Source organism: Pelophylax lessonae (assembly GCF_965119305.1).
Source record: "Pelophylax lessonae genome assembly, chromosome: 1".
NCBI classification, from domain to species: Eukaryota; Metazoa; Chordata; class Amphibia; order Anura; family Ranidae; genus Pelophylax; species Pelophylax lessonae.
In genome coordinates, this window is record NC_138768.1 from 327,325,115 (window position 1) to 327,345,484 (window position 20,370).

Here is a 20,370-nt window from a genome sequence, read left to right on the forward strand (position 1 = left end):
TTGAAACATGTTAGCCACATTGGACCTGGATGGCTTCTTCCCATGCTGTTAAATAACTGCTACCGATTTGTTGTGGTTGTATTCACTGATGCAATTGTTAACCTAACCTGTTTGTGAGCATAATATTTGCTTTTACTAACTAATAAATGGTATATGAAGGTAATTCACTAGGCTGGTGGGCCCTCCCTTAATTGTGTTTAGTGCTGCACATGATGGGATACCCTCATTCCAAAGAGGGCAGCAAAGCGTGGTGGCACCATTTAGTCACAAACTGGAAGAGTGGAAACGTATCAATATTTAAGCACCACGTTTGAGCGAAGGAGGTTGTTTCTATTAGCCGGGTAGAGTGCAGGGCACAGCAAGGCATATTACAGGGCTCAGCAGGAAAGAGTACAGGGGCTTAGCAGGGCAGAGCACAGGTATCAGCTGGGCAGAGTATAGGGTTTAGCAGGGCATAGTACAGCGATAGGCAGAACAAGTATGGGGCTCAGCAAGGCAGGGTAGAGGAGTCAACAGGGCAGAGTGGGGGGGGGGGTCATCAAGGCAGGGTACAGGGAGTCATCAAGGCAGAGCACAGATGTCAGCAAGGCAGTGTATGGGGGGGGCATCAGGGCACAGTACAGGGGGGTCAGCAGAGCACAGTACAGAGGGGCAGGAGGGCACAGTGCAGGGGGTCAGAAGGGCACAGTACAGAGGGGAATTAGTCTATAGTACAGATACTCAATTCTGGGTCAAACTTGAGAAGCAGTGTACAGAGGGGAAGCTGGGCAGAATAAAGGTCTCAGCAGGTAAGAGTATAGTGGTTTAGCGGGGAAAAGTACATGGCTCAGCAAGCCAGAGTACAGGGGGTCCTCAGGGTAGAGCACTGGGGGCATCAGGGCAGTGCACAGGAGGTCAGCAGGGCACAGTAGAGGGATTTAGAAAGGTACAGGAGGGCAGAGACCAGGAGGTTAGCTGGGCACAGTAGAGGGGTTTAGGAGGGTACAGTACAGGGGGTCAAGAGGGCGCAGTACAGGGGGTCAGGAAACACAGTGCAGGGGGTCAAAATGGGACACTACAGGGGATGTCAGCAAGGCACAGTACAGGAGGTGAGGAGAGCAGAGTACAGGGATTTAGCTGGGCAGAGTACAGGGCTTAGAAAGGGGAGAGCACAGGGCTCAGCAGGGCAAAGTACAGGGGCCAGCAGGGCAGTGTACAGGGGGTCAGCAGGGAAAAAGTTCAGGGAGTCATCAGGGCACAGTAAAGGAGGCCAGGAGGGCACAGTACCAGGGACCAGCAGGGCACGGTATAGGGGGGCATTGGTTTGTAGTACATGTGCTCAAATCTGGGTCAAATCTGAGATAAGCAGTGTACATGGGGCAGCTGGGTACAGTACAGGAGGTGAGGAGAGCAGAGTAGAGGGATTTATCAGGGCAGAGCACAGTGGACAGCTGGGCAGAGTACAGGACTTAGATGGAGAAACCACAGGGCTCAGCAGGGCAGAGTACAGGGGTCAGCAGGGCAGTGTACAGGGGGTCAGCAGGGCAGTGTATAGGGGGTCAGCAGGGCACAGTACAGGGAGTCATTAGGGCACAGTAAAGGAGGCCAGGAGGGCACAGTACCCGGGGCTAGCAGGGCACGGTATAGGGGGGCATTGGTTTGTAGTACATGTGCTCAAATCTGGGTCAAATCTGAGATAAGCAGTGTACAGGGGGCAGCTGGGCACAGTACAGGAGGTGAGGAGAGCAGAGTAGAGGGATTTATCAGGGCAGAGCACAGTGGATAGCTGGGCAGAGTACAGGACTTAGATGGAGAAAGCACAGGGCTCAGCAGGGCAGAGTACAGGGGTCAGCAGGGCAGTGTACAGGGGGTCAGCAGGGCAGTGTACAGGGGGTCAGCAGGGCACAGTACAGGGAGTCATCAGGGCACAGTAAAGGAGGCCAGGAGGGCACAGTACGGGGGGTCCACAGGGCACAGTACATGGGGGGGGGGCATTGGTTTATAGTACATATGCTCCATTCTGGGTCAAATTTGACATAAGCAGTGAACAGGGGGCAGTTGGGCAGAGTACAGTGGTTTAGCAGGTCAGAGCACAGGGGTCCACAGGACAGAGCACAGGGGTCAACAGGGCAGAGTATAGGGGGCCATCAGGGCAGAGTATAGGGGGCCATCAGGGCAGAGTATAGGGGGCCATCAGGGCAGAGTACAGGGGGTTATCAGGGCAGAGCACAAGGGTCATCAATGTGGAGCACATAGGTCATCAGGGCAGTGCACAGGGACAGCAGAGCAGAGTACAGTGAGTCAGGAGGACACAGAACAGGGGGTCAGGATGACACAGTACAGGGGGTTAGCACAGCACAATACTGGGGGTCAGGAAGGCACAGTACAAGGGGTCAGGAGGGCACAGTACAGGAGGTCAGGAGAGCAGAGCACAGGGGGTCAGGAAGACACAGTACAGAGGAGCAGGTAGCTTAGGGTTAGAAGCAATGGTACAAATCTGTAAATTACACCTTGACAAACATGTAGTTGGAGAAATCAGCGCAGCAATTCAATCGTGCATTGTTAGCCATGATGAAGTTTATGACAGCAGTATGCATATGATGGTAGGCTATAGCTTATACTAACAAGTATAACAATAGAAGAATGCATTGTAAGCTAACATACTGTCAGAAACATGGTTACAGAGAGCTATATATTATTAGAACAAACATAACAACAAGCTATATAGTATTAGAATAAACAGATCAGCACAGTGGCAGATAAATAAACTGGGCCAAAATCATGCTTACGGGAATTATTGTAGGTATATCTTGACAGGCTATCGCTTACTAGAACAAGCTTAGCAATAGAACAATGCATCACAAACCAACATATGTTAGAGACATGGGTGCAGGAAATAATATAGGTGGCCCATAGCAGGTTATAACTAATTGGACAATAAATAGAAGCATGGTTGATCAAAAACATGGCTGCAGGGCTGTGTTAAGGACTTCATTTGAGAAAACTAAAAATAATTAAAAACAGGAAAAATAAAAAATCACTGAAAACCCAGCCAAGACCAGAAACATGGGTATAAAGTGGATGTGGGGTACACACTGTAAGTTTCTTTTTCTTTCAACCCAGCGGGCTGAAAAAAAAAAAAACTGACAGATCACCGTACTACACTAGCCCTAATTCGGTCAGTTCTTGTTGAACTGATAATTTTTGGAAAATTTTCGGCTTGTGTGCCTTAGAGTAGGAATACTATAGATCAGTGGTCCTCAACTCCGGTCCTCAGGGCCCACTAACAGGCCAGATTTTAGGTATTACCTTGGGGAGATGCAGACTAGAGTACTGCAATCACTGAGCAGCAAATGATATCACCTGGGATGTATTTCAGTTATCTTGCAAACCTGGCCTGTTAGTGGGCCCTGAGGGCCAGGGTTGAGGGCCACTGCAATAGATGACTATAGTTTATTCCCTGGAAAGAAACAATAAATGCAAGCTAGGGTAAAAGTAAAAACCATAACCTGAATACAGAGCTTAATGTAGATGTAACAATGTATGCAAAGTTGACTGGAGCAGAAAAAAAAACACGGCCCTAAAACTGATAAATAAACTGTACTGTATATTAGTATAGAATCATGACGGTCTGGCAGAATAAAGCTATGGGGGACAAAGACAATATAGAGAGCTAAGTCAGTGCTATGATTTCAACTGTGCTAGGAAAAAAAATGGTATCCTTTAGACTGGAAATCAAGAGGATGGGCTTTGCTGTATGCCCTAAATGCCATGTGTGCTCTGTGGACTTTCATCTGCCTAATTTAAAAAATAAAGCCAGGTTCAACCACACAACTACAGCTAAAATTGTACAGCAAAATAAACATTTTAATAATGTGTCACAGATCTGCAACTTTGCTGCTGGTTTGATATTCCCAAAGACAGCAGGCATGCTGATAAATGTAGTTCCATAGCTTTACCTTGGGGTAATCACCTGCTGTTGATTCAATTAGCTACATGCCTGGCCCAACCAGGCCATCTCTCTTTAATTTTAAGTTGGGCATTGCCTGTGCAACAGCTGTTGTTCCTGGTTCCAGGCCCCACCGTGACTTTGAAATCTCAGAAGATTCCTAGTGTTCCCTAGTATTTCCTACGGGAAAAAAATTCTAGTATTCCCCAGTGTTTTCTAGTGGAAAAGATTCTTAGTGTACCCTAGTAGAGAAGACTCCTAGTGTTCTCCAGTGTTTTCTAGTGGAGAAGATTCCCAGTGTACCCTAGTAGAGAAGACTCCTAGTGTTCTTCAGTGTTTTTTAGTGGAGACGATTCCCAGTGTACCCTAGTAGAGAAGACTCCTAGTGTTCTCCAGTGTTTTCTATTGGAGAAGATTCCTAGTGTACCCTAGTAGAGAAGACTCCTACTGCTCCCCAGTGTTTCTAGTAGAGAAGAAAGTGTTTGTCAGTTTTTCCAAATGGAGAAACTTCCTAGTGTTCTAGAGACTCCTTGTGACCCTGAAACTTCCGGGTATCCTGTAGTTGAAACCTTCTTGTTCCCAATGACTTCACAAGTTTCTCCCAGTGCCTTCCAGTGTTATTGCCATACCATCCAGCCTGTCACTAGTGACATTTGTTGTGACCTCTGATCATTCCAGCGTACTTCGTCTCCATTTTCCTTGTGTCCCTCTGCTAACCTTCAGCCTTCCTGCACCTCCGCTATCCCTGTGTTTTTCAGATGCCTTTTATTACCAATACCTGTGCCTTCAGTCTGCTCTGTGTCTATTTTTGCCTGCTCCTAGTGATTCCTGTCTGTCTCTGTGCATTACTACTCACTCCAAGTGGTCCTGTCCCCATGAACTACTTCCATTTCCAGTGCCTCTGTGTGCTTCTGTGCACTTCTGCCAGCTTCGACTGTATTACCTACAAACTAAGTGCTGCAAGGGAGTCTTAACATAGAATGCATTAAGGTAAAAAAAAAAAAAAAAAAAAAAACTTAAGCCATAGTATACCTGTCTGCACTATACTCCTGCCATTCCTGTGAGTCCCTTGGTCTGTGCTTTTTCAAATCCTTGTATCCTGTGCTTCCTGGTACCAGTCCAGTTGTAGCCTTCCAGTATGCAGGCTGCACAGAGGGTCCATGATCCCCAACCATTTGTGGTAGTCCTATTTGTGACAGTCTGTGACTTCAAAAGAGTTTGTTTGATGCAATAGCAGTGTAGAACACCAGTGATGAGCCACATATGTGTGATAAAATGTGGATCGGTAGTTCCTAGATCAGGCAGTGTATGTGAGAGGTAGGGATACAAAAAGTGGTGTACTGAGTGCTGGTACAGCACCAAAAATGTGAGTGGAACTGTTATGTTTTCATCAAAGGTTTTAGGAGGTAAAATATTTTAAGTACTTTTGTCTTTATGACACCTCCTGGAGATGTGGAAATATCTGTGAAGATAGACCCGGGGTTTTTTATGATATATTTGTGATAGCAAGCATGTCCAAACTTTATTAAGTTGAAGGTCAAAAACTCCAGTGAGTGATCTAACTCTAAGGCACTAGTGTGGGGAACAGAAGTGATTTGGAGAGGATGTGCAGTGGTGCTGATAGCCTTTGGGAACTAAAGGAGATAATTAAAAAATGAATTTTTATTGAAATACTGGTATGATTGATGCTATTTATAAATATATTGTAGACATTTTTAAAATTCACAATTGAGGTGGTTTGCAATTACAGGTATATATGATGAATGAGATATCAGCACAAGTATTGTGGTATTACAATTAATATAATATATGTTGTTTATGGTATAATATATATTTAGCACAAGGGATTTGGGAGTGGGCACTAATATTAGAATATAACAATTGGTGAGTGTCTATTGCACTTTATTTGAGCAGCATTTAGTGTTTAGTAAAGTGGGAAAGTGCAAAATCCCACTTGTCTAATCATGGAATAGAGCTGCATAGAGGGTTTTCAGGGCATGAAGAACAAGTTAGCTTTCTAGTACTGCAAGCTTCCTAAATTGGGAACAGAAATAGCAGGGATTCTCAGCCAATCTAGATGCAGGCACAATAAATAATTTTCCTGCTGATTACATTACAGTATATCATAGTAAAACAAGGAATTATTATAACAAGCAAATTGGGCATAAGATGTTTAATAATTCAGAAATAACATACTGGTTTTATGTTAGTATGGATGTATACTGGCAGAGATTTCTTTATACAACTACAATAAAACTTAGTTTGTAATAGATAACAGGGCTGCTGATAGGGGGGACCACCAGCCCTCTTGTAGGGGGCCCGAGCACACATGGGGGCCCACACAGAGAGGGGGATTCATGATGGACAACAAATACAGAAATCTTCCTCCAGCACCTGAATCTGATCTGTCCCTCTCCCTGCTATCAGCTTTTATCTGCTGAGAAAGAGACAGTTGTCCCTCACTAACCCCCTCCCTGTGTGGGCCCCCTAATCCCCCTCCCTTGGGTGGGCCCTCTAATCCCCCTCCCTTGGGTGAACCCCCTAATCCCCCTCCCTTGGGTGGGCCCCCCTCCCAGCACTTATCTCTGCTCAGTAGTTTATTTGTAAATTGTAACTTTGTTTCTCTCTCTCTGTCTCTCTGATCACTGAGCTCCAACTTGCCCAGCCTGTATATATTTCTCATCTCATCTTTTTTATTTAACATAGTTTTTTTTTAGATTTAGCAGGAATTATGTGAGTTATGTTATATTTGTGTCTGATAATCGTGATTTTGTTGTAATTTTAGCTAAATATATCTTTAATATTTTCTTGGGAGGGGCCCTGCCAGGTAGTCTGTATGGGGCCCCGCGATTTCTAACAGCTGATAGATAGTATTTTATTACACTGCTTTAAAGCTACTTAACAAGTTACTATAAGTCCATAAAAACATGTTTTCTTCCTAGCACTGTGTGTTTCTCAAAATGGGTGCAGTAATAGCAAGAATAGGCAAATAATGTGGGTGTGAGAAAAGTGCTAATTTTGCCAAGTGATATGTCAGAATAAATTTGAAGATACATGTGATTTGCAAATTCAATATGACCAACAGCAAAATTACTCTACAGTCTACATGTCTTCAACATGATAGTAGCAAAGCTGCAATGGCAACAATGTTAAAAGAATCTCAACATGTCAGCTATATGTGATGAATCAGCAAACAAATTGTAGAATTAGATAAAATATACTCCCTACCAGAAATATAGAACAAAAGGTTCTTTTGCTGAGGCATATTGTTACTGCAGCATGGAGCCCATGGACTAAAATGGGGATATTGTAGGATGTATTGACCGATGCAAATTAAAGAGCTTGGCAAAGGTATTGCAAAACTGACATACAGTACATACAAGGGTAGCTATATACGTTGGTGCAAATAATGCTATGGGTGACAAAACAAAGTGAATATACATTAATGGATGGTCAATATCACCGCACTGTAAAATATTGTTTACATTCAAGCCAAGGAGTTAGTGTGTGATAGTGATAATAGGAAAATTACAATACCGGACAGCTTTAAAGGAAAGGTAGGACAGCTCCAAGCAATACCACCATAGTATTGTTCTTTTAGGAAACAATCATTTTTTTTCTCTATAAATAATTAGTAGCTCTGACTTGAATTTGATATTGGCTCCAATTTACTAGCAGGGAACTGACGCAAAGCTATAGGAAGTGTAGAGATTATTCTGTTTTTCAGGAATATCAAGATTTCCATATCAGTTTAGCTGCCTACATCTATATATCTACTAATTATTTTGAAAACTTATCTTCCACTAATAATTATTAACTGCCAATATGTTGTTTCAAATGGTTAATTGCATCTCTGTAGCTGGTATTGGAAAAGGTAGCTTTATTCTTTGCAATATGTTTAATAAACTTCAGAGGAAATTATAAGTTAAGATCAACATCATCTTTTTTTCTATTTGCAGTTTTCATGATTTCGGATTCTTTGCTATTTTTCCCTGTGATCTAACAACATATACATTTTTGTTTTAATCCACAGCTGATCAAAGTGCTCCATCAGTTTTCCCCATGTTACCCCACTGTGATACCTTATCCTCATTAAAAGTCACCATTGGGTGCTTGTCTACTGGCTACCTTCCTCCTCCTGTGGATGTTACTTGGAATTCAGGTTCTATAACTACTGGAATAAAAAACCTCCCTGGTATACTTAGTAACAACGGAAAGTATATCTCATCCAGCCTTCTCACTATTTCTGCATCTGATTGGAAGAGTAACAAATACACATGTAATGTGAATCACATGGGCATGAGTATAGCAAACAAGACTATATCAGGTAGGAGCAAAAAAAAATTATTTTATTGGTAATTTTACCAATATTGGAGTACTTGTCTTGACAACACAGCAAAGAATTTGGTTAGGAGTAAACAAAAACAAGGTTCCTAAGTACAGCAGCAGACTGTTCTGTTGTACCATGGTAATCTGTGTTACCAGCAGAAAATAGAATTTTAAATTAGCCAATAAATGGTCAAAATTCTGTGTATGGAATATAGATAATCATGTACCTGTAGAAGCTCAGATTAAATATCTTTCCCAGTATTGAAATCTGGTAGCACGCAACAAACATTTAAATGCAAATTTGCACTCTTTAATAAACCTTTTAGCATATGAGGCCTTACATAAAAATGTATATGTCTGCCAGGTATACAGGTCCCAGATCAATTTAATTAGATAAATCATTTATTTTGAAGTAAAGAAAAATGCACAATTAAAACAATAACAGGACTTCCCAGGCATTCAAATCTCAAGGAGCTGCAAGCAACTGCCTACTATCATATCCCTATTTTATATAAGTAGATCTTCCCAGAACCCCCTTCTATCTCCTTATTTACAGCTTAATTATCCTTAATTTTTCGCACAGAATGGGTGGAGGCCTTCCTGCATAAGGAATTAGGGTTTAAAAATTGCTTCAAAATTTCTGAATCTTTCATTCAAACTTTGCCCGTAGAAATTTCAACAATCCATAATGCAATGCTTTCAACATTTTTAGTGGTATCTACTCAGACTCCAAGCCATTGATCCTCCAATTGACATTCAATGCCTCTCAAGTTTAATTGCACTTTTTTTTCTAAAAATTTAGGTTCCCCCCTCTTCCCTTTGCTTGCTACTTACTAGTCTGACCGCCAGCCATTCAAATGTTTCTTAATGTGCACCACTAGACCTAGCACTGTTCGGTCTCTCTCAGCTTACACTAACATACTGTATATTGTCTTTCTTGATTTGACTTGTTGGCCAAATGTTTAGGCCACCGTTCTTGTTAATTGCATTCTCACAACAAATAAAAATAGGGGAAAAAAAAACAATAAAAGGGGTGATGCATACTACCAATACCAGTTATTATAGAAAGTCATAAGTCTTTTTATATAATATCAGGCAGATAAAAAATGAGGTTAAGAAAATGTTTTCCAACGTACGGCAGGTTTACAAAGTTTGCATATCATTTTCCATATAGCCAAAAGAGTGGATAGAATGATATAGGCAAAGCTGATTGAGCCAAAATTCACTGAAATTGAAAGCCCTTTTCCGTTTGCTGAATTACTGAAATTTGCAAAAAAAAAAAAAAAAAGGACGTTTTTATTTTAAAGTCTAAGTTCACCTTTGTTAAAATAAATAAAAAAAATACATATATTTTCTGCTGGTAAAAAAATGTACATTTACTGTTTTTTTTTTTTTTTACAAAGGAGCCAGCAAAGCTTTAAGTAGATCGTGGGTGCACTGTCAGGCTCCTTGAGTCATGTTCTCTAGCTTTGTGGGTTTACAGGCTCCAACAGGCTTTCAGCTAGAAAGCTTGAAAAAGTGTCAATGAACTAAAAGTTTGCTGGTTGGCGCACTCATGGTTCATTGAGAACAACTAGCTGTCTGCTGCAGTGGCAGATGGGACTTGTTTATCCATTCATAGATCTCTGCCAATTTTACATGTGAGAGCAGCCGTGGGGAAGAGAAACAGGAAAGTACTTAAACTGAAAGACCAGCAACAGCAGCGAGTCAGAGTGGATTTCTGCAGGGCGCAATGCTGGATAGTACTGTATTTTCTTGCGTATAAGACTACTTTTGAACCTCAAAAAATCCCCCAAAAATGGGAGGTCGCCTTATACGCCGAGTTTAATATCTCCAAGGTAACCTAAGTATAAGTATTACCGGTAGATCATGTAATGGGGTGTCGTCTTATTCGCCCAGTCGTCTTATACGCCGGAAAATACGGTAGGTTAAAAATTGCAATAATTTGTAGAAATCTTCCGAATTTTGCTCTTTCCTTCACAATTCACATACAAAATGTGTGTTGTGTATGGGGTAAGTATGTGACTATCAGAAAAATATAAGTCTTCCACCCTCTTAGAATACAGCCGCCCTAGGCCTCAAACTAACATCCAGTTCAAGTGTTTTACAAATTGCATGAGGCATCACACTCACAACTAATAAAATGTTTAGCACTAATACATTTTCCCAAATATATTTGGAACACCTGGCTTGTTATACTTCACCAATATTTTATCTTTTCATTTAGCGTCCAAATCCAGCTTATCCAGCCTATCCTCTGTGGAAGTTTTTCAAACATCTTGTGGGGGAAAAGGTTGGATTGACCTCGTTTGTCTCATAAGTGGATACTCATCTAAGGACATTAATATAACATGGCTTCAGGATCAAAAGGCAATTTCTGTTTTCCCATCAAACAACAATCAATACATGGATAGCAAAGCGAAATTTATATTAAGCAAACTTAATGTTTCCGAGACAGATTGGAATGCTGGAAGTATTTACACTTGTAAGGTGAACCATCTAGCAAGTTCTAACAAAATTGAAAAAAGTATGACCAGATGTGTAGGTAAGAATAACATACTCTGTTGTAGACACATGCACAACAAATGTAGTTACTGAAATTGTTAAATATATAGACCTTCTCATTTACATACTTGAGAACTTGTCAGAAACAACCTGACAATGCTTAAATTTGGCAACATTGCCGGGTCATTGCCAAATTTGTCAATCTCTGAGACATCCGCTCTGCCGGAGAGTCTGTAAATAGCAGCACGCATGATATCAGTCTCCTGAGTCACACATGCTATGCTACCTGCCTTATGCCACCATGCAGAGGAGGGAGGGGGTAATAAAACATTGATGTGTGCAGATATAGTTGTTTTAAAAAGCAATAATATATGACGTTTGCCAGTTTATTTTCTAAATAAGTAACCTCTTACTGAAAGGGAGCATGACAGACCATTCCTAATCTGAACAAAACCCATATGATACTATTAAAATGCTATACTAGTGCTTATTTGTACTGTGAATTTACTGAGGTGTTCAGAAGCTAATGTATCAAAACCAGAGGAAGATCAAAAATGTTTTTTGCCCAAAGTCATCACATTTGGAATGTCTAAGGCCCCTTTCACACAGGCGGACCGTTCAGATCCACCTGTCAGTTTTTTTGGCGGATCTGAACGGACACTCCATAGATCTCTATGGGGCATCGGATGTCAGCGGAGACATGTCCGCTGAAATCCAATCCGTCAAATCTGGACGGATGGAAACCCTATTTTCCATCTGTCCAGTGGATCGGAACGGATGAGAACGGACAGACGGTCTGTTCCCATCTGATTCCCCCATAGAGAACAGCGGGGACCTGACAGCTGTGTCTCAGCACACAGAGCGGAGACACAGCTGCCATCGATCCCCCGCTGAGATAAACTGAGTCCTCCTGACGGACCGGATTGTGTGAAAGGGGCCTAAATGTTATTTTTAAAGTACAAGTGTAAAAGATAGTAAGAGATCTGATTGGCTATAATGGGAAAATCTCCTCCTCTTTTTTTCTCTTCAGTTTTCCCTGAGCATGCAATGATAATCCCTGAAAATAAATATTCATTTGGTATACAGGTGTTGATTTACTAAAACTGTATAGTGCAAAATATGGAGCAGCACTGCATAGAAACCAATCAGCTTCCAGGTATTATTGTCAAAGCCTAATTAAACAAGCTGAAGTTAGAAGCTGATTGGCTACCATGCACAGCTGCACCAGATTGTACACTCTCCAGTTTTAGTAAATCAGCCCAAAAATGTATAAAAGCAGTATTGGGAGTTATAAGGCTTAGGGTCACAAAATTGGCATAGTAAAGCCTAAAAGTACACACTATCAGTTGTACTGAAGAGCTCGGGAGGAGATCCAGTACTAACTATCCAATGTAAGTACAGCGATCTCCCCCAATGAGCTGTTGTGTTCTGACGGGGGTGCCTACCCCCTGCCAGAACAAACCAGTCAGCAATCTCAGCAACAGCCATTGGGCAATCAGAAGGTCATGCCCCTTCGACAGAATCTGTATAGCCCTTAGGCCCCTTTCACACTGCTCTGTAGAAAAATCAGGGTAAAAAAGGCATATGATTTTGCTGTTTTTTAAATGCATTTCTCCTGCATTTCTGGTGCATTTTTAGCCCACCTGCGCCTGCGAATAATGGACATGTGACTCAAAAACGCACCAAAAACTCAAATCGCAAGTGCGTTTTTACCACGATTTTACCGCGATTTTGCCATGATTTCCATTCATTTCAATAGAAAGCTGCATTTTTGGTGCACACCCAGAGCGCAGTGGTGTGAAAAGTCCGATAGGATTTGAAAGGGAAACATTTTTCCTGCGTTTTTCTTGCAAGGTCAAAACGCAGGAAAAATGTATCAGTGTGTAAGGGCCCTTAAGCTTTTTTAATAGGTCATTGCATTTGTTTACTGCCAGCTACGATTGGCTATGAATATATTACACTGTGGCTTTCATTTTCAGAGTCATCTTGTTTCCGTCCAAGGATTGTCCTTCTCCCTCCTTCACCAAAAGACTTGCTGATCACCAAAGAACCAAAACTTACTTGTGTGGTGTCAAGATTAACCTCTACAAAAACTTTAAGCATCAAATGGAAGCGCAGCGATAACACTAATGTTCAGGGAGTGAGATCGGAACCTGATTATCACTTTGAAGGAACATATACTGTTAATAGTACCCTCAAGATTAGTTTACATGACTGGGACTCTAAAGTATCCTTTACCTGCATTGTTGAACACAGTGGCCTTCCAACCCCAGTAGAAAAATCTATTAAAAACAACAGAGAAGGTACTAATATTTTCTGTCACATTTACAGTATATGTTGTGTGTTATTTGTGCTATTTATCATGTGTTATTTAAAAAAAAAAATCATATTTAGAAAAAGGTTAAAATGAAAGTCTGGCATCTGTTAAATTAATGTCAATGTTTTCCACTGCAAGTTACATTTGCAAAATGTAGCAGTAAAGTTTACTAGCAAATTAATTTGTGTGTTGAAATTAGCTAACAAAGTTCATCTCCAGTCAAATATTCCACCACTCTCCCCAAACCATAACCACATAAAAAAAACATCCTAAGTTCTTTTACAACTACTTGAAGGCATCGTCACCTGACCCTCTACGGCTTCTCTTCTGGGAATTAAAGCGGAGTTCCACCCTGGAATTTTTAATACCCGCGGGACAGTCAGGGCTAGTGCATTCCACAATGGCTAGCCTCTGATCTGTCCCGGGTTGCACTTACCTGTTAGGACAAATACTTACCTTGAAAAAGTCTTGTCCAGCGCTGCCATCTCAGATGTGGGCAGCTTGAAGCCAGCACGATCCTCTTCGGCGTCCTCTTCCGCCTTCTTCGGTCCCACGATGCCCTGCGCCGGCCCCGCCGTCACTTCCGGGGCGCACGCGTCATCCCTCCACAGCTTCTGGGCATGCCCAGAAGCTGTTTAGAAGGGGATGACGCGCGCACCCCGGAACTGACGTCGGGGCCGGTGCAGGCGCAATGATTCCTGGGAGCGATAACGTTCAGCTCCCAGGAATCATTGCAGAGCCAGGAAGTGACGACGGGCCGCGGCCGAGGAAGGAGGAAGAAGGAAGTAAGGTAAGTATATTTTCTTCGCTACGAGGTAAGTAAAAAAAAAAAATGCGATTAGCCATTTGTTTTTCAGGTGACCCGGAGCGAGAAGATGGAGGTAAGTATAAAATTAGGGTGGAACTCCACTTTAAGACCAATGATTCACCACTGCAGTTCACTGCTGTCAGTTGGTCTTGTCACCACCTCTCATTGTGGTGTCACCACACTGCTACTAGAGTCTTCACGATTCCTGCGAGGACTGACCCATAGACCCAATGAGAAGTTATGTGGGCACCTGAAGCAGGACCTTTCCATACTGCAGTACAGTAGAGAGATAATTGGTACCTAGTACATCACATGACCTTAGTTTTAGCTGAATATTCACAGTCCTTTAAAAAATGTTTGCTTTTTTTTTTGTTTTTTAATTACTGGGTTCATTGCCAAGGGGATAGTGACTGTTTGGTAAGGAGAAGGGTTCCATGGCTGGACTTCAGCTTTAAGCCCCAACTCTAACTAAGGCTGGCCATACGTGTTCATTTATCTTGCATAATGTTCCTTTAGATATGTACTGAAAGGGCGTGCCTATTTGGATAAAATTGAAAGTTGTTTAGTTTTGACCTCATAGTATATGGTTTTTGGTAAGGCCCCTTTCACACTTGTGCAACTTTAAAGTAGCATGATTTTACCGCAATTATTCTGATGCAATTGTGATGGGAGTTTGGACCTCAAAACGCATCAAAATCGTGCCAAAGTAGTAGAGGGACTACTTTGAAGTCGGTGCGACTTCAAGTCGCACAGATATAAATGGTACTCATTGGAAATAATGGAGAACGACTTGTCATGCGATTTTGCAGTCCCAAGTCGCAGGACAAGTCGCACAAGTGTGAAAGGTGCCTTATTCTAAAGGAAAATTGTACAAATGCATTGAACATGTATGGTCAGCCTAAATTTTGAATAAAGTGAGGTTGGAAACTCTTGTCTGTTGGAGAGATTTACCTTTATATCGTGTTCTGGTAATATCCCATTGTGTCCTAACATAGGGAGCTACTGCACAGGAAACAAGGGGGTAAAAACATAATTAAAAACCTATTCATTCCTAATATATATAACAAATGTACTCGAATTCAATTTTAAAGCGAACCTTTTTGCTCAGCTTACCCTCTAAAGAGTTCTTTGGTCCATTGAGCAAGCATTTCCAGGTACATGGGTTTATTTGTTGACCACCCAAGCAATATTTTGCTTTATCTATGTTAATTTGTCGAAATGGTCAGTTGCCAAAAAGGTATACAGTATATATTGCAGCTTACCAATCCTCAGAAGTGGTAGCTGAATTAGTTTTCTTTTTTTTTTTTTTCAAGTGGTTTTCCTTTATTTTCACTAGTTGATCCTGACAGTAAAACACTTTGGGGTTGATTTTCAAATCTGGTGCAGCTCTACATTGAAACCAATCACCTTCCAGGTGTTATTGTCAAAGCTTAATTGAACAAGCTGAAGTTAGAAGCTGATTGGCAACCATGCACAGCAGCACCAAATTTTGCACTCTCCGACTTTCGTAAAGCAACCCCTTAGTTTCCTAGGGTGAGAATGCACACTCACTGCACTTTATCTATGGAGGAGCAGCATTGTTACCTAGGACAACAAGTGTGTTAAGTCTACAGAACTCCCCCCTTTCCTCTTCTTCTGTAAGTGTTCTGTAGTTCGCAGAGGTGAACTGGGAAAGTCTAAAAACATTGCTTGAGATTTAAAAGCATGACGTTACTGAAGTCTCTTAACATAACAAACAGGTGACCCAAGTAAAATGTCAGTTTTGTCTATATGCCTGAGAATGTTCTCATTTGTAAAGAATTTTCCTTTTCCTTAAAGTGAATTGTAGCGCACCCCCTAAGGAGCCGCAGGGATCCCCCTCCCTGCACAGCCAAGCACACCCCATCATCACAGCATACTTGAGTCAGAAGAACAGTCCAGAGCTTTGTTTTTATGTTTTATTAAGGGGAAAAAAACTTGGATAGGGATTAGGGTATTATGGGATGCCTACTTCTTCAAAGTAGTAGAACTCTTCAGGGACACAAATATAAACAATCCGTATATACACTTCTCCTTCTACCTCCAGCACAATCTTGCTTGTAGAATTATATCTCCCAGGACCAGCTGGCACTGTTTGGATGATCAAACAAAGGCTCAGTTAGACCGGTAGCAAATGCCTTTTACAGGCAGGGACCATAGGCCCCTTTGGTAGTGTAGTAAAAAGTCCTAGTACCCAGCTGTCCTCCTCCTGTGGCTACTGTTACTGTCACTATCCCTCCCAGACTGACTCTGCTTCCATCCCAGACTGCTTGCACCCAGTTCTCTCAGGCATGCCTCTCAGTCCTCTTGACTGCAACACTCACCAGCCCACCTGGCTGTCTATCTCCATGGACATTTGCCAGGCAGTGTTCTCCTGCTGTCCTTCACTTGCTCCCATGCCTCTGGTCAGGACAACTCTGTGTGTCATGAAAAGTTTCCTTTCTGTACCCTAGCCCAGGTCCAAAGTCAACCCCCCCCCCCCCAGACTGTGGGGCACCTACAAGGGCCACCAAAAGCCTAACACTCCATCTCCAGCTTCCACCTGAACTCCACTGCCCCAGCTGGGCTGAGTATTTGAGGGGGCCTGCCCCCTGCAAACCCATCTGTTGGGAATTGGTCAGGGCCCTCAGAATACTCCAGGCAGCTCCTCCTCTCCTCCACTCTTGAATCTTCTACCAGTTTCTAGAAGTTGGGGGAGGTCTCAGAGATGCTACTTGTGAGTCATCCAGTCCTCCCTGAGTCACTCAATGCCTGACCTAGAAAAACAAACACAGGCTTGGCTGCAAGCCAAGCCTGAGCCATTTACCTACTCTAACAACAAAAATCCTAGAACTCTAGCGACACAGCTAGGGGGTGCTACAGTAGGAAAAACATTCAGTCTTTACTTTTCAAATTCACCCTCCTATGTTGGGCTGTTTGTTTTTTGAGAATTTGTCTCATCTCTCCAATGTACAGCAAGAGGGAGGAAATTCAGTGCATTTCAAGTTACCAGCCCCAAAACAACTAAGTAAATCAATAAAACAACAAAAAAGTCACATGGAGAAAAGTCCAAAATGCTAGCTAAGTGGCAGCCATTGTGGAGGAGCTAGAAGTAACTCTGCAGGGAAGACAAGAGGAAAAAAGGCAATGTCATCTAAGAGTAACGGTATGAGACTTTAATAGCCACAATAAGTAAGTAACTCATAGGATCATAATAGGTTGTGCTCGTCAGGTAGAGAAGAGTCCCCACTGTGCGCGGCTGGATGGCCTGCGTTCCTCATCAAGGGAGACTGGATAAGGCTCTCAGCAGTGTAGGGGAACAGCAACACTTCCTGGAACTGGTCTGAGAATCCTGGTTGGACGGAGGTCAAGCCGGCGTCACTAGCAATGGGTGTGGCACGCCTTTGGAGCATGCCTGCTCCTTCTTCAGGCCGATGGGATATCCAGTCTATGTAGCCATAAACTTTCAAAGCACACCTGAGATGTCTTTGTTCTTTGTCTTTAGACTTTGTGTTTGTTATTATCATCTCAGCTGCTTTTGTCTATACCAACCTTTTAAATAAATTTAAAAGGTGTTCTTACATATTGTCATAGAAAAATAAATTATAATTATGTAACTATTTTTTCCTACAGATCAACCAAGAGAACCAACAATACATTTGTTCCCACCAGCAGTTGGAGAATTTAATGGGGACTTTGTGGGTGTTATTTGTCTGTTTGAAGGCTTCAGTGACAAGGATATATATGTTGAATGGAAGAAGAATAAAATGATCATAGAGGAAGATCAGTACATAAACACTGAACCCATATTGACAGCCGATAATGAAACCTATATTATGTTCAGCAGAGCCCTTGTTTATAAATCAGATTGGAACCGAGGTGCGACATTTTCCTGTTCCGGAGGACTTAGAAAGATTTCATCAAAAGACATAAAGAAGAACAGGGGTAAATGACCGTGTTAGCTTCCATATCTAAAGTTGTTTCATTGGCTTTAACTTTTTTGTTACCAATGAAATGTTGTCTTCAGGACATGCCATCACTTTGATGTGTTGTCTGTCCATCAGTCTGTAATGTTTTAGAGCCACAGAATTTTGCCAATGTTAAGGCAATGCAGCTTTTACGGTTTGAATATAAATATATTGACCAGAGGAACAGAGTCATATAACTTGAAAAGAAGCGTTGTCAATATTGCACATTACAGTGTTGACAATGATTTTTATCTCCAGACAGAAGCTGCATTGTAATAACATATAAGATCTCCAGCATGCTCTCTTGTGTATGTAATCTGCATTATCTGCTTGCATATACCATTCCCTCTGCTTCTTATGTGTGAAACATTTGATTTTACTTTGTGTCTGTCATGGCATGTGCTTATTGCTCAATAAACTCTTTTATAACATTATCTCACTTAACTCAGTCTGTCTTTATGTATCTGGGTTCTGATAAGGCATTTTGAAATGTACTGTATGCTACACAAAGAGGCAGAAACTAGAATTATGGCAGGGATGAAGGTTGTTGTCAGCGTACTGTATTATAATGATAAGTATACGTTAAAGTATATGTACAGCCGCAACATTTTAACGGCTTCCAGTGCTCAGTTACCCTCACCTTCTGTAATACTGACAATGTTTTACCGGACAGAAAGCGAGAATTTTCCAAAAACAACACAGACAAACATAAAAATGCTTTTCTTTAGTAGAGTATGGGGAAGCTAGCACCTCTCTTAAATATTAGTTTTGTGTCCCTATTTGCCAACATTTCCAATCTGGTGAACCATTGTCAGTAGGACAAAAAGTGAGACCTGTTTGATTGTTGGTGGTGCAGCTGAAAGCAGGGGTGAAAGTATATCCCTGTGTCTCAGAACATGGGGTGCAGGCTTGTCCTTAAACCAATCCAGGGGGTTAGTAAATGTAAAGAGGAAATGATCACAGCTACTCCTGATCAGCCCAGGTGAAGAAACAATAAAGAGCTGCCTGTTTATCGATTATTCACTTGGGCTGGTTGGGAATAGCAGCTATCTTTTCATCTTTACATTTACTAACCCCCAGGACAGAAATTGAGGTTAGATCACTCTAACTAAGCTCAAGATAGCACTAAAAACCTGAAAGTCCTTTCCCACACTTAAAGGTATCTACTTATTAATTTATGTTGTCATGCAAGATTCACACAGCTTTCACCCAAGATTTAAACCTTTTTCTAACTGGATTCAAACAGAAACATGGAAATCCTGGGTGAAAGTTGTATGAATCTTGTGTGAAAACATTTTTAAACAAACATCTAAGGACACCTGTCCTGCATGCTGAGTCTCTGTCTTCTGCGTCTGCATCCAATAGGAGCTGTACGTAGGCAGCCTATAGAGGTGGATGTAGATGTCCCAGCAGTTGCAAGGACATGACCACATGTCATAATCTGACATACGTGCAGGAGCGGGTGCATGGATGGAACACACACTGGTGTCAGCGATCATCTGAATGAGCCCTTAGTGTGAATATGTGTACATTATTACTCCTTTTTCATTTCTTAACTCCTAACATGAAAACTTAAATAAAAGGGTTTAGCAAATACTTCTTTACCAGGAACATAAACATTTGTAACATACACAGGACAGCTGATTTCTTCCTTAGAACATATTTAACCACTTGCCGACCGTATAATGTACATATACGTCGCCAAGCTGGCTCTCCCAGGCAAAACCATGTATCGGTACGTCATTTGCCTGGGAGGAGCTAGGGGGCGAGCGCGCTTCGCCCGGCGGCACGCTCCCGCCCCCGATCGTCAGCGGGGAAGCTGGCGCGTGTGTTAGGTGGCTCCGATTGCCGCCTGACACTCTCGATCTCTCCCCACTCGGATGATCACAGAGCCCATGTGATCCTGCTATATAGGATCACATGTCTCTGTGTTTATCTCACAAGCCCAACCCCCCCCCCCCCCACAGTTAGAATCACTCCCCTAGGCTTACATTTAACCCCTTGATCACAAACAATGTTAACCCCTTCCCTACCAGTGTCATTATAGTAACAGTGCATATTTTTAGCACTGATTACTGTAGTAATGTCACTGGTACCCCCAAAGTGTCAAAAATGTCAGTTAGGGGTCTGATCTGTTCACCGCAATGTCGCAGTCCCGCAAAAAATTGCAGATCGCCGCCAATACTAGTGAAAAAAAAAAACAATAAAAATGACATAAATCTTTACCTTAGTTAGTAAATGCGATAACTTTTGCGCAAACCAATCAAAATACGCTTATTGCGATTTTTTTTTTTTACCAAAAATATGTAGCAGAAAATAAATTGGCCTAAAATGTTAAAAAATTTTCATTTTTTATTTTTTTTTGGGAATGTTATACAGCAGAATGTGAAAAAATATTGTTTTTTTTTTTTTTTTTTGCAAAATTGTCGCTATTTTTTTGTTTATAGCACAAAAAATAAAAATTGCAAAGGTTATCAAAAACCACCAAAAGAAATCTCTATTTGTGGGAAAAAAAAGA

General features: G+C 41.8%; 1 gene segment (V, D, J or C); it reads left to right on the forward strand.

The window, feature by feature from the left end:
- Positions 1–10,506: 10,506 nt before the first annotated feature.
- Positions 10,507–18,284, forward strand: LOC309544180 (immunoglobulin heavy constant gamma 2-like). The segment is given in 3 exons: positions 10,507–10,802; positions 12,742–13,065; positions 17,518–18,284.
- Positions 18,285–20,370: the final 2,086 nt, after the last annotated feature.